Source organism: Ursus americanus, chromosome 21 (assembly GCF_024610735.1).
Source record: "Ursus americanus isolate L20-20 chromosome 21, mUrsAme1.1.p, whole genome shotgun sequence".
NCBI lineage: Eukaryota > Metazoa > Chordata > Mammalia > Carnivora > Ursidae > Ursus > Ursus americanus.
Window position 1 is genome coordinate 43,397,927 of NC_142147.1, and position 15,461 is coordinate 43,413,387.

The 15,461-nt window shown below is 45.6% G+C and overlaps 1 protein-coding gene and 1 pseudogene across 6 annotated transcripts in view; one reads left to right on the plus strand and one right to left on the minus strand.

Moving 5' to 3' along the window:
- The window catches only part of SIPA1L3 (signal induced proliferation associated 1 like 3), a 225,285-nt gene that overhangs the window by 40,507 nt on the left and 169,317 nt on the right, over nt 1-15,461 (plus strand). The window lies entirely within an intron of this gene.
- Nucleotides 14,046-14,287, minus strand: LOC148108262 (signal recognition particle RNA; annotated as a pseudogene).

The following is a 15,461-nucleotide window of genomic DNA, read 5'->3' on the forward strand; positions in this document are numbered from 1 at the left end:
CTCAGCTCAGTTCCTGTCACGTAGTAATTGCTCAGTAATGTTAGTCTTGTTAAAGGGCTTTGATGAGCTCCTCTCTCAATGGGACCCTTGCAGTCGCCTCCTGATGGACCCGCTGCTTCTGTCCCTGCCTCTTCCATTCCATTCTCCAGAGATAGAAATGAAGTCATGTCAGACCCCAAATGTAAACACTTCAGTCATTTCCCATTTCTAGCCGTCAGGATCTATCTTCGGGCTGCGAGTAACAGAAAACCCAACCCAAATTGGTTTAAGGACATTGGGAGATTATTGGCCTAACATAATTGAAGTCCAGAGGGTAATCTTTTTTGGGGCCACTTGATGCAGAGCTCAAATAATGTTATTACCAATACTGAGGTTTCTCTTCTTGATCTCTCATTTGGTTCCTCGGAGCTGTTTTTACAGGTAACACTTATGACACCAAATGAATGGGGGTTTTTCTCATACCGACCGATTCTCCCAACTCCCCAGATGCTAACTGGGTGTGTTACCATTCCGTTCAATTCTGACACACACTACCCGGACTTACCACAGAGCCTGCAAGTTAAGGGCTCAGTCCCACTGCAGACACAGGTAGCAAATTCCAGATTACCACCCGTACTTCTGACCAGCGGGCTGTAAATTGGGGGTTCTGGTGACCCTTGTCTCAGATTTGATGATTTGCTGCTAGCATGGCTCATAGAACTTAGGAAAACACTTTCCTTACATTTACTGCTTTATTAGATAGAATATGACTCAGGAATAGCCAGATGGGGGGCATCTGGGTGGCTCAGTCGTTAAGCGTCTGCCTTTGGCCCAGGGCGTGATCCCAGAGTCCTGGGATCGAGTCCCGCATCCAGCTCCTCTGCTGGAAGCCTGCTTCACCCTCTCCCACTCCCCCTGCTTGTGTTCCCTCTCTCGCTGGCTGTCTCTCTCTCTCTGTCAAATAAATAAATAAAATCTTTAAAAAAAAAAAAAAAGGAATAGCCAGATGGAAGAGATGCATAGGACAAGGTGTGGGGGAAGAGGCACAGAGCTTCCGTGACCTTTCCATGCACACCGCTGCCATGGTCCCCAACCTGGGAGCTCTCCGGTCTTGTTGTTGAGGGGTTTTCATGGGGATTTCATTATGCAGACATGATTGATTAAATCACTGACCGGTGATGATTAGCTTCATCTCCAGCCGCTCTCCCTTCCTGTAGGTTGAGGGGTGGGACTGCCAGTTCCAACCCTTTTATCATGCCTTGTTCTTTCTGGTGACCAGCCCCCATACCAAAGCTATGAAGCTATCTTGGGGCCTCTCAGCCAGGAGTCACTTTATTAGCATAGATTCAGGTTGCAAGGGGCTTGTTTGTTAAGAATAACACAAGATGTTCTTATCACCCCTGTCATTCAAGAAATTCCAAGGGTTTTAGAAGCTCTGTGTCAGCAACCAGGGACAAAGGCCAACTGTATATTTATCACAGTTTCAGTCTCAAGTTGGTTGTTCTCTGATAGTTGTAAGATGATTGCAACAAACCGCAGCCTTGAATTACAGGCACAAGTCCAGTGGAAAAAGAGGGCGAAAGACCTTTTTTGTGGGACTTCTTCTACAAAAATTCTGAGATGCACTGAGAGCCAGCTTAGGTCACGTGTCGCAACTATTACCATCACGATGACTGGGGGAAGGCAGGATGCCTTGATGGGCTTTGTTAGGCCTGGGTCAGGGCCAGAGCTCCCTGGCTATCTCATGGCCTGAAAGAGGGGTCTATCTGGGCTCCAAGTGAAAATAGGGTGCTTTGTGGGAAAAAGTCCTTGTTGTGGCATACCACACCATGATGCAGCCCCTGCCAGTGTCGCTCATGGCACACCAGCCAGGCTTTCATGTAGTTTCTCAAACAAGCCAGGCTGTTTTCCTACCCCAGGGCCTTTGTATGTGCTCTCCCTTGTCCTTAAAATGCTATTCCTGTTGACTTTTCACCTGGCCTTGTCCTTCTCATCCTTCAGACCTCAGCTTAAATGTCAGGTCTTCCAGGAGGGTCTCCCAGACCATCCTGAATCTAAACTAGGGCCCCTGTTCTTCTCATCCAGCAAACCATCAGAGCAGTTGTCTTATTTTATTACACGTTATGTTTACATGCTTCATGTCTGTCTTCCCCACAGGAAGGTCAAGCCCAGGCCTATTTATAGTTCCTCCCATTGCATCCCCAGTACGTACTACGTGCTCAAAAAAAAAAAAAAAAAGTATTAAGTGAATGTGGTTGAATTGTAATGGTTTCCTCATTTAAGATTATGGCTAGCCTGTTATTGAACTAGAGCAGGGAATAATGACTAGCAGGAAGTATTAAAAACCCTGGCAGTGAAATTTCAAAGGGAAAGTTTTACTCGTTGATTAACTGAAATGCATGCTTCAGTTTTTTGTAGGCGTCTTGGCATTAATGATGCCCAGACCCTCCTTTAAGAGTCTTGGGGCCGGCCGACATCTCATCTACATGTCCTAACACTAAAAACTTCACCACGTTAACTGGAGTATGACAGTTAATGCATTTTTTAAATTAGCCTGTTAGTCATCTTGTATCTGAGGAGGCCGGGGAATGGAGAGCTAAGGCCAAGTGTTTTAACACTTGGCTCTCCGAATGCCTCCCAGGAACCATGCTGCTGACACTTCAGAATCTGCAGTCCGTTAAGGATGGAAGCCTTGTTACAGGTCGCTCACTTCCCTCCTAAAGCCATGGTTAGCCTCCTAGTGCAGAGTGAAGTGGTCACCAAACTGGCATAATGGCAAAGGGAGCTGAATTTTCTTCTCTGGCAGAAGGCGGGCATGGGGACACTCGAGGATGTGGGGGTACATCTCATGGAAGAATTAACTTCGGCAGTCATCAGGTCATGCAAAAAGGCTGTGAAGTGAGATCCCCTTTAACCTTTCCTTAAGATGTCGAGGATTCATTGATTATGGGTTTGGCTGCTGTAACAGACTCAGAATAGCAGTGGTGTAAATGAGAGAGCAGTTGATTTGTCTTTCATGAAACAGTTTGAGAGTGAGCAGCCCAGGGCTGATGAGGCAGCTCCGCGGTGTTGGGGGCCTACCAATTTGTTGCTCCCCATTCCTGGGATGTTGCCCTCATCTTACATGGTCCAGAAAGACTACCCACCATCATGCACATTCCAGCCTGTGGGAAAGGAAGATGCGAGAGAGGACAGAGTGAAATTTCCTGCCACCTTCTTGAGGCAGGAAATTTTTTTTCCCCTAAGATTCACATAAAATTTACCCTTTTAAGTGAACGGTTGAGTGGTTCTTAGTGTATTCACAAGGTTGTGCACTATCATCACAATCTAATTGCAGAACATTTTCATGACCCCCAAAAAGAAACCCAGAACCTAATCACTCCCCCTTTCCCCCTCCTCCCAACCCCTGGCAACCACTAATCTACTTTCTGTCTCTATGCATTTGCCTGTTCTAGACATTTCATGTAAATTGAATAATGCAATATAGGGCCTTTTGTGTCTGGCTTCTTTCACTCAGCATACTGATGGCCAGTACTTAATTTCTTTCTGTGGCTGGACATTCTTTTGTATGGGTGTACCACATTTTGCTTATCCATTCAGCAGTTGATGGACCTTTGGATTATTTCCACTTTTTGGCTATTCTGAATGCAGTGTGAATGTTGATTTATGTACAGATTTTTCTGTGAACATATTTTTCAGTTTTCTTGGATATATGCCTAAGAGTGGAATTGATGGGCCATATTTTAAGTATGTTTTAACTTCCTGAAGAACAGGCAGAGGTTCTTTTTTTTTTTTTTTAAAGATTTTATTTATTTATTCGACAGGATAGAGACAGCCAGCGAGAGAGGGAACACAAGCAGGGGGAGTGGGAGAGGAAGAAGCAGGCTCATAGCAGAGGAGCCTGATGTGGGGCTTGATCCCACAACGCCGGGATCACGCCCTGAGCCGAAGGCAGACGCTCAACCGCTGTGCCACCCAGGCGCCCCTAGGCAGAGGTTCTTAACATTGGTGTGCCATAGACTTTTGTACATGTACTTCTCAAAGTCTTGTTTTTGAATTCATAAAACACATGGGATTACAAAGTAAACCAGTTGTGTTGAAATACGTTTTTTTGAGGGGCGCCTGGGTGGTTCAGTCATTGAGCATCTGCCTTTGGCTCAGGGCGTGGTCCCGGCTTTCTGGGATCGAGCCCCACGTCGGGCTCCACTGCTGGGGGCCTGCTTCTTCCTCTCCCCCTCCCCCTGCTTGTGTTCCCTCCCTCGCTGGCTGTCTCTCTCTCTGTCAAGTAAATGAATGGAATCTTTAAAAAAAAAAAAAGAAGAAAGAAATACGGTTTTTTGAAATGTGAAGTATTATAACAAATCTGTGATCTAGTATGGCAAAATCCAGTGATGGGTCTAATAACTACATGATTTCAAAGTACTAAAGGACATGAATGTTATTTTGAGATATGTGTAAGAACTAATGTGATCTTAAAAAATACCTGTGATCTCAGTTGATGACAAATTCACAGGTGTGAAAACTACTGTGGTTTGCCTGCATTCGTAATTGAAGAAAATGCTGAATTTCAGTTTAAAGGCTAGTGAAAATAGGTCTTTTTTCCCGCACTCTAAATTACTGGAGCTCCTGAGTTCTGTCACGCTTCAGAGGGGTGACCCAGAAGTCATGTACACCTCTTCCGCTCCCATCTTATTGGTCTGAATTTAGTCATGTGACCACACCTTGCTGCAAGGGAGGCTGGGAATTGTAGTCTTTGTTCACATCAGCCATGTGCCTGGCTAAATGTAGGAGTTCAGTTGTTAAAGGAAAAGGGAAACTGGGTATTGGAAGATAGCAAGTCAATATGGCACTACACCCCATACAGCCAGTTTCTTCCCTGGGTTCAAAACACGTGTTCTTTTTTCTGAGAAGCACCTGCCAAAGGGGTTTTCCCTTTAGAGGCCATATTGTATGAACAATGTGCTACTTTTTTTTTTTTTTTTTAAGATTTTATTTATTTAAAACAGAGAGCACGCACGAGCAGGGGTGGGGGCAGAAGAAGAGGGAGAAGCAGACTTCCCACTGAGCAGGGAGCCCCCATGTGAAACTTGATCCCAGGACCCTGAGATCACGACCTGAGCTGAAGGCAGATGCCCAGCCGACTGAGCCACCCAGTCTCCCCTACAATGTACTTCTTGAAACACTAGATGCTACTCAGAGTGGTAATCTGCTCCAAGATGAACTGAGTCTGCCTGAGGGAATGGCATATGCTTGACTCTGATCTCACACTCACACCAGGGCAAATGCTCATGAAGTGGGATGGTGGACATCTGTGCTATTTAAATTATTTGTCCTTTTTGGAGGTACGGGAGGATTGAGGGGGTCAGTTGCATCATTGAGTATGTTGAGCTAAACATCTGACACAACCATTTTGTTACCTTTTTACTGTGCCAGAAGATGTGTGGTTGGCTTCTCAAATGCCTGGATGTTGGTGTTATACTTAAATGCTTGATTCAAAGTGTCCGAGCTCCTGTTGGATCACCTGAGGCAGATGAGTGACTGATTTATTGGCTCAGAATCCAGGAAGGTCAGCAACAAAGAGAGAGGGCAGCTTAGGTGTCAAGGGTAGGAAATCGCAGGATGTGTATGACCCATTGGCAGCGTGACCTCCCCATGGTTTTGCTTGTGGGGGTTGAAGAGCATTGATACTGCTCATAATAATGGTAACAGCTGGTCTTTATTGATCACTTACCGTATACCTGGCAGTGTGCATGGATGAACTCATTTTACAGCCTCATGAGCTGGATCCTGCCATGTCCCCATTTTCCTGATGCATGGGGGTTAATTGACCTACTCAAGATCATATGTTTGTTTATTTGTGGTAGAGGTGGAATTTGAACCCAGAGGGGCCGTTTCTGGCTTGTGCTTTTAATTAACCTTAAGAGGAAGGTGAGGGAGGACGGTAAAGTGCGGGAGTTAGAAGGCTTGAATTTCTGGACAGAGAAGTTTGTGTTCATTTTCATGCTTTTGCTTCCCCGGTATTTATTTTTAACGATGACTTTTGAGTTCCTGTAATTGTGCCATCACAGACCCCCTCCCCCTCTTCTTGCACCCAGCGGTACATACCCCCTTCCTTCGCACCACCAAGTAAATGCTCACATTGACTACCGATCTCTTTCTCCCTTGATTCTAGGCCAGCCCTCAGCCTGGTTTCAGGTTTTAAGAGCCAGTGTTTAGCTGGCCTAGTTTTAAACATGAATTATAAAAAAGCAGTTGATTTGTTACTCAGCAAATATTTACAGTGCCCATGAGGTGCCAGATCTGGGCCACCAGACACAGGTACATCATTAAGTATGCCCCTTACCCTCATGGAATTGATGATCTGGAGGGGAGGCAAGGATTCAGACACTCACGAAATAACTTCACCAACACGGATTGTGTTCAATACCATACAGGGAAAATACAGGGACCTTGGAGAGCAGATTACTGTGTGGAAGAGAGGGCCTGACCCAGGGGTCCTGGGAGCTGGTGAGGGGGTGCTTCCTGAGGAGGCACATGGCTTTGCCAAGCCCTAAGGCCGAATGGGGACAAGAGGGCAGCATCTGGGCAGAGGGGAGGCAGACCACCTCCAGGGTGAAGTTGAAAGCCCTAGGTACTGGTCAGAACCCCCCGACTCCCACTGGACTCTGAGGACACCGCCTGACATCAAGGCTGTGTCGCCTGCTAGCAAGTCTGTTTCCTCATCTTTAAGGTGGGTGCCACACTGGTCATGGTGCCCACTTCATTGGTGACCATGAGGGATAAGTGAGTACTATACATAAGACCTCTAGAACTCCCTCTGGCATGGAGCAAGGGCTCTATGGGTATTAATAAGTAACTAAGCCTTTTATGTTGTGGGACTTAAAACCGCTAATAGAAAACCGAAATCCAAGTTAGGAAAGGGCTTGAGAGGGGCTGCCAGACAGGGGAACTTGGTGTGGCGGTCAAAGGTGCAACCATTGGATGCTACCCCCCAGGAGGCATGCAGAGATGTGTGGGATGGTTTGGTCTCACAGTGGCCTGGAGGCCAAGAATGCTAAACTTCCTGCAATGCAGAAGATTGGTGTTAGAACAAAGGATTGTTCCAGCCAGAGCTCCAGCAGTAGCCCCCCCGGGGCTGGCATCCGCTAATGTCCATCCTTGGCTTTCCTTCCTGCTCCTGGTGGATTTCCTTCCCCGGTGGAAAGATGGCTGCTTTTGCAGGTGTGGGCTGCCCCCAGATGCCCTGACCACTAACTCCACCTCCTGAGATGTTCACAAGCTGCCCCTGCCCTGCAGCACTTGGGAGCACTGCCGGCTCTTTGGCAGAAGGGGTGAAACCAAGCAAACAGTCCTGGTTTATCAGTCCGGGTTCTTGGGTTGCAGGCAACAGAAACCAGCTGGACAGGTGCAGTAAAAGTGAGACCTGGGTCAAGCAGCTCCGGGGCATGTTGAAGGCTGTGTTCAGGGCCGTGCCTTCAGGGCTGTCCTGGCAGAGGAGGAGGCACTGAGGTGGCAAGAAGGCCTCTGACTGTCGCTGGCTTCCTGGGCATGATTTCCAGCCTCACCACCACTTCATAAGTTTTCCAGCCCTCCTGGCCTCGGTGTGTCAGCTGTAAGACACGGATAGACAGGAGGGTTGCTGCAAGGAGCCAGCAAGCTGATATTTGAGACCTTTCAAACAGTGCCTAGTACAGAGCATGTGGCTAGATAAATATTAGCCACTATTTTTATTTTATTGCTTTTATCATTATTTGGTTATTTGCGTCATTATTATGTTACTAGCGTTAGCACTGTTTTTATTGGCAGCTTGGAATGCAAATTCCTGAGGAAGAGTAGCTGATTGTCCCAGCTTGGATCATGTGACTGGGTGGGGTCTGTGATTGGACAGCCCTCCTCCAGCCCCCCAGCTAGGAGGAACTGGGAAGGACTGGTTGTACCCAGAAAAAGTGGGCTGCTGTCCCCAGAAGTTAGGGCAGAGACACCAGTCAGGCTCTGACTCCACATGTCCTCTGTGCTCAGTCATTTGACCTAATAAATATCGGTTATTTGTCTGCTTTGCAAAAGGAGACAGAGATATGCAAGGTATCTTCCTGGCACGTCTCAAAGTTCAGAGGGAAACAGCTGGAGAATGAGAATCCTGGTTAAGACCAAGTGCCTGGAACAATGCTTGGCCCTTAGGATGTCAGTAAATATTTCTCGAATGAATCAACACACAGGGAAATGCAAGAGGTTTATGGGAGCACACAACCAAAGCAGCCACTCTCTGGTCCCACTGGCAATGGCAAAAGAAGCTCATGGTTGCACCTGCAGCCTCCAGGTGAGGTGCAGAGGGCTGTATGCCTGCATCTCCTTGCACACAGTAGGTGTTTAATAAATGGCCGGCTTATGATCTCCCAGGTGCATAGCCCCTTCAGTCCACCCAGTGTGACAGTCGGGGGCAGACCCAGAGTTGGGGAGCTGGCTGCCTTCTCCATGGAACAGGATGTGCAGACGTGGCTCCAGGATGCATCGCTGTGGAATGCGGTTGCTAATACAAATGAGCTTCCTCACGTCACAAGGCATCTATTATGTGAACAGTTGGATGACTCTGGGACTGGGCGGGCTCTCAAGAGGAAATTCATAGCCACAGTTATGCTTCAGGCTTCCCTTCGGAGAAGGCCCTTTCTCCACAAAAGACTCTTAATAAGGAAGATAATAATAGCCAGCACTTTCCAGGTGCCTGACACCGTGCAAAAGGATTAACCCACAGAATCCTCATAACATCCCGTGAGGCCGTATTAACATTAGCCCGATGGTGCTGAGGCTCAGGGAGGAAAAATTACTTGCCTTTTGGGTTCACAGCAAGTGAGGAGAAGAGCTGGGATTCTGGCCATGGTCTCTCGCTTCAAGAGCTTGGGCTCTTCACCCCATGCACAGTCTCCTTTCTCTCTGTAGTACTGACTTTAAAACAGTCTTTTATTAATTTGCACATGGTACGTTATTTAAAAATAAAGTCAACTTTCTTCCTTCCCCTGAACCCTCCACAGGGTCCCGCCTCCTTTCAGAAATTCGCTGTGAATGTACAACTACTATATGAATGATAGCCATACTCTTGATCTGCACCAGCGCAGGAGACTACAGCCCATGGGCCATATTTGGCCCACTGCCTGTTTTTGTATGACCCGGGCTTTTACATTTTTACATTTTTAATGGTTGAGAAAAAAATCAGAAGAACCTCTCATGACATGAGAAATGACGTGACCTTTGGGTTTGTGCATCCACGAATAAAGTTTTACTGGGGCACAGCCATGCTCATCTGGTTAGGTATTGTCTGTGGCTGTGTCCATGCTGTCTTAGCAGAGTTGAGTCGTTGCAACAGAGACCATACAGCCCCCAAACTGAAAAGTAATTAGTATGGGGCCCTTCGTAGAAAAGGTTTGTCGATCCTTGCACGACACAGTTTCCTTCAACAGTATGTTTTAGAGCGCTTTTCTTGCAAGGTGGCTGTGCTCCCTCACCCATTTATTTCATAGAAAACAGCCGGGCCGCAAGCTGTGGACCAAGCCCCGGTGTGTGGCTGGAGGTGGGCCGGTTCATGCCTCTGCTCACGCTCACTCGAAGCATTTCTTGGGCACTAGCTGCGTGGCAGGCTCCCGGGTGGCAGCCACAGCAGGTCTAGGCCTGCCCTCAGGAACCCACAGGCCGCTGGGAGAGTCAGACAGTATCAGGCAGTCTCACACAAGGATGTATTTAGGTGCCTTCTCTCACCCTCTGCCCATTACTCCTGCTTTGTTTTTATTTGTGACCCTTTTTAAAAAATTAGGTCATGCATTTATATGCTTGAAAAGTCAATTTGTGTGTGTGTGTATGTGTGTGCGTGCGCGCACTCGCATGTGTGTATGTGTGCATGTGTAGACCTATACATTGACAGGTCTTTCTCTGCTGCTCCCTTTCCTGCCTGCCTTGTTCCTCCACCCCTTAAGCAACCATTTGTATTAGTTTTTTACATATCCTTCTAAAGTTTTTTTAAGCAAATGCATATATCTATTTTTATCTTCCCTTCCTTATGCAAAATGTAGCATACACCCTATCCTACACTTTGCTTTTTTTTTGAAATCTCTCTTTATCCAGCCCAGCGGTTGAACACTGAAGGATGGGTAGGAGTTAATTAGGGGAAAGAGAAAGGTGTGTATTGAGGAAGAGCATTCCAGGCAGAGAAAATAGCTTGAACAGCATGTGTGGAGGTCCTGAGGAGCGTTGCTTCCTCCGGGGTCGAGAGAGGGCCTGTGAGGCTAAAGTAAAGGAGGAGGAGCCTGTTCTGGCTGCCAGGGCCTGAAGGCCAAGGGAGGGACCATGGCCTTGATTCTAGGAGCACCTGGGTGTGGAGTTCTGCTCTGTTTCCTTCCATGCCCTGCTTTTCTGTGTGGCCAAGTGCATGTGGCCTTTACCACGTGTGGCGAAGGAGAGGCCAAGAATGTCCTTGAGAGCAGGTTATTGACTGTAGTTAATAATGAAAGAAAATTTCTCTTGTGAGCTCTTCCCAGGAGGTGTGATCTAGTATCTAGGGATTTGCAGGCCTGTACCTCCGGACTTCATGGTCCTTACCAACCATGTGACACAGGGCAAGTCCATCACTGCTCTTTTCAGTAGACACAGTCACAGTGCCTGCCACGGGGATTTTGAAGCGTAACCCCACGCTGCGCTCAGTTCCAAGGTAACCACATAGTAAGTGCCCAGTGCGTGGTGGTGATGGCTTCCATTTATTTTCACAGGCCTGGTTCGGGCTCATACTTCGTTAGCATAGCTCACAGTGAAGACTTTTGATTCAGAGCCTCATCACTTGGGTACTGATAACCCTTCTGCCAGTTACTGTCTGCACTGGGCAAGTAACTTATCCCCTCTGTCCCGGACTTTTTCCATCTATAAATGGAAATAATAAATACCTGCCTCTTGGTCCGGTGCTGAGGAGGAAATGAGATAACATTTGTGTTGCACTTAAAATAGTGTGTAGCAAGCGGTGACAGGAGTGGCTGCCAGCTATTATTGGTACTGTTATTGCACACTCTCTGCTTTCCCTCAGGAAGTCCCTGCATTACTGTGGGGAACTTGATGGCCACAATGGCAGTGCCACCATCATTCCAGGGGAACAGTGCCCTTTGTTACCAGGAACACCACCTCTTCCGGAAAACACCTTCCTACACATACCTGGAGCAGAGGATTGTCTGTTTAGTCAGTACTGGTAATTCCACTAGACTCCCCTTTGTATGTCATTGACCATATAAAGCCATGTGACCGCAGTGAAGTGCAAGGAAGTCTGGGAAATCTAGAATTTTCCTAATTGTCTCTCCTGTAGAAGAGAAATACATAATCACAGGGGTGCCCAGTAAATATTTGCAAGCACATGAATCCATTTACCAGTCTATCCATCACTCCTTCCAACATATTACACATGTCCATGTTGGGGTCAGTTTGCAGAGAGTGACCCCTGGAATGTGGCAAAACTGCTGGCCTCCGACCTGAGGTGCTGGAGGAAAGCTTGTGAGGGACACAGTTCTAAAGCCTCTTGAGTTGTATCTGTCTAATCAGGGAAACAATTATACCTCCTAGATCAAAGTTGAGAGGCAGGCTCTGGGAAGAGGGCCTAGAGCAGCCGGAGAAAGGCTGCAGAACCGGTTTTTTCTAGGCAGATCTTATTTACCTTGTTGTCTGATTGCCTAGAGGACAATCCCATTGGCTCTTAGAGGCCTTCCAGGTCTCCTCCTCCCTTGTGTTGGGCCTCTCTCTGCAGATGGCTGGGGCCCCTTGGGCCAGGGAATGCCTACTGTGTGTCGGGGTACTGTCCAGGGTGCTGGAGATAATAATAGGTAACATTTATTGTGCGTTCACCAGGTGCCATGCATTGCAGGTACTTGGGTTAACTCATTTAACCCTCTCAGCAGCCCCAAGAGATGGGTCTGCATCAGGCTCATTACAGATGTGTGAAAAATCAAGTCTTAATTAAAAGAGAAACAAACCCTGATTTTTCATAATGTTCAATTTTTAAAATTATGGATAATGTGGTATCTCAGAATAACATGAACCTTTTCATTGATGGCTTATTTTGGTAGCCTGATTTTCTTTTTGACTTTACTTTTTAGAGCACTTTCAGACTCAGAGCAAAATGGAGAGTACCCCCTACCCCACTGATGCACAGCTTCCCCCGTCATCAACATCACCCACCAGAGTAGTACATTTATTACAATTGACAAACCTCCACTGACCCATCGTTGTCACCCAGAGTTCATAGTTTACATAGTTCTCACACTCTTCGTGTACATTCTATGAGTTTGGACAAATGTGTAATGACACATATCTACAGTTGTAGTGTCATAAAGAGTAGTTTCACTGCCCTAAAAATCCTGTGTGCTCCATCAGTTCGTCCTTCTCTCCCTCTAACTCCTAGCAATCATCAATCTTTTTACTGTATCCATAGTTTTGCCTTTCCCACAATGTTATATGATTGGAATGATACAGTATGTGGCCTTCTCAATGGGCTTATTTCACTTAGTAAATATACTTAAGGTTTCTCCATGTCCTTATATGGCTTGAAGAATATTGCATTGTTTGGATATGCCACACTTTATCCATTCATCTACGGAGGACGTCTTGGTTACTTCCAAGTTTTGGCAATTATGAATAAAGTTGCTGTAAACATCTGTGTGCAGGTTTTTGTGTGAAGAGAAGTTTTCAACTCCTTTGGGTAAATACCAAAGAGCATGATTAGTGGATTAAATGGTAAGAGTATGTTTGCTTTTGTAAGAAAGCGCCAAATTGTCTTCCAGAGTGGCTGTACCATTTTGCATTACCACCTGCAATGAATGGGAGTTCCTGTTTTTCCACATCCTCACCAGCATTTGGTGTCAGTGTTCTGGATTCGACCATTCTAACGGGTGTGTGGTGGTATCTTATTGTGGTTTTTGTTTGTTTTTAAGTAAACTCTGTACCCATCGTGGGGCTGAACTCATGACCCTGATATCAAGAGTCACATGCTGTACCAACTGAGCCAGCCAGGCACCCCTCTTGTTTTAGACTAATTTGCATTTCCCTGATGACATATAATGTGGAATATCTTTTCATAAGCTTATTTGTTATCTTTAGGTCTTCTTTAGTGAAGTGTGTATTAAGATCTTTGGCCCATTTTGAAACCTTTTGCAAGTATTTTCTCACAGTCTGTGGCTTTTCTTCTCATTCTTTTGACATTGTCTTTAACAGAGAAGTTTTAAATTTTAATGAAGTCCAGCTTATCAGCTCTTTTTTTCATATGTTATGTCTTTGGTGTTACATCTAAAAAATGATTATAGTAATCAAGGGTACCAAGGGTACGTAGGTTTTCTCCTGTGTTATCTTTTAGGAGTTCTATAATTTTTTGTTTTACCTTTAGGTCTGTGATCCATTTGAGTTAGCTTTTGTGAAAGGTGTAAAGTCTGTGTCTAGATTCATTGTTTTGCATGTGGATGTTCAGTTCCAGCATCATTCGTTGGAAAGATTATCTTTGCTCCATTGTATTGTCTTTGCTCCTTTGTCAAAGATCAGTTGACTGTACTTATGTGGGTCTGTTTCTGGGCTGTCTCTTCGGTTCCATTCATATATTTGTCTATTCTTTCACCAATACAGCCCTTTCTTAATGACTGTGGCTTTGTAATAAGTCTTGAAGTTGGGTAGTATCAATCCTCTGACTTTGTTCCTCTCCTCCGGTATTGGGTGGGCTATTCTGGGTCTTTGGCTCTCCATATAAACTTTTTTTTTTTAAGATTTACTTATTTAGAGGGGGGAGTGGCAGAAGGAGAGACAGACTCTCAAGCAGACTCCCCACTGAGTGCAGAGCCAGACAGCTTGATCTCATGACCTTAGCCAAAATCAAGAGTGGAACTCAACCAGCTGAGCCACCCAGGCACCCCTCTCCATATAAACTTCAGAATCATTTTGTCTATTCAGAATTGCTGGGAGTACATTGAATCTACAGATTAAGTTGGAAAGAACTGGTATCTTTTTCTTTCTTTCTTTCTTTCTTTTTTTTTTTTTTTTTTTTGAAATGGGGTTCCACTATGTACCCAGGCTGAAGTGTACTGGCTATTCATAGTCACAATCCCACTACTGATCAGCGCAGAAGTTTTGACCAGCTTCATTTCTGACCTGGGCCAGTTCACCCCTCCTTAGGTAACCTGGTGTTCCCCCCCACTCTCGGGAGGTTAGTATATTGATGCTGAACTTAGTGCTGACACCTGATGGGCATCCTCATGCCTCAGCCTCCCAAGTAGCTGAGACTATAGGCACATGTCACCTTGCCAGGTTAGAAAGACCAGAAAACTTGACAACATTGAGTGTTACTGTTTATGAACATAGAATATCTCTCCATTTATTTATTTCTTTGATGTCTTTCATCAGAATTTTCCTCATATGGCTCTTGTACATATTTTGTTAGCTTTATACCTAAATATTTCATTTTGGGGGATGCTAATGTACATGATACTGAGTTTTTATTTTTTTTATTTTTTTATTTTTTTTTTTTTTAATTTCAAATTCCACTTTTTTCACTGCTGGTATATAGGACAGCAGTTGATTTTGTATATTAACCTTGTATCCTACAACCTTGCTATAATCACTCATTCTCAGGAGCTTTGTGTTTTCTTTGTTTTTATTTGATTTTTAGGATTTTCTACACATGTGATCATGTCATTTATGAACAAAGACAGTTTTATTTCTTCCTTTCTAATTTGTTTACCTTTTATTTCCTTTTCTTGTCTTATTGCATTAGCTAGGGCTTCCAGCATGATGTTGAAAAGTAGTGGTGAGGGGCGCCTGGGTGGCACAGTGGTTGAGCGTCTGCCTTCGGCTCAGGGTGTGATCCCAGCGTTGTGGGATCGGGCCCCACATCAGGCTCCTCCGCTATGAGCCTGCTTCTTCCTCTCCCACTCCCCCTGCTTGTGTTCCCTCTCTCGCTGGCTGTCTCTATCTCTGTCAAATAAATAAATAAAATCTTTAAAAAAAAAAAAAGAAAAAAAAAAAGAAAAGTAGTGGTGAGAAGGGACATCCTTGCGTTGTTCCTGATCTTAGTGGGAAAGCTTTGAGCCTCTAAGATTATGATGTTATGAAATTGTCTTTTCAGTTATTAGTTCACCTAAGCCAAATGTTTGGAAGGTGGGAGCCTTTGCATCCACTTCCCTTAGGCCAATCCTGACCGTGCAATAGGTTTTAAAAACGTGTCTGAATGAATGAGTGAATGAGTGACTCTTGTGGTACCGTGAAAGCTAAACAGAACTTACGTGCAATATCCTCTGGGCAGATGTCAACTCGGTTACAGAGTCAGTGGAGGGCAGTGATTGAAAGCAAACCCGAGCCAGGGGCTGAGATTCAAATCTGGTTCTGCTACTTACCTGCTGGGTGATCTTAGGCAAGGGACTGCTCCCTCTTGGGACCTCAGTGTTCTCATCTGTGAAGTGGGGATAATAATAGGACCTACCCCA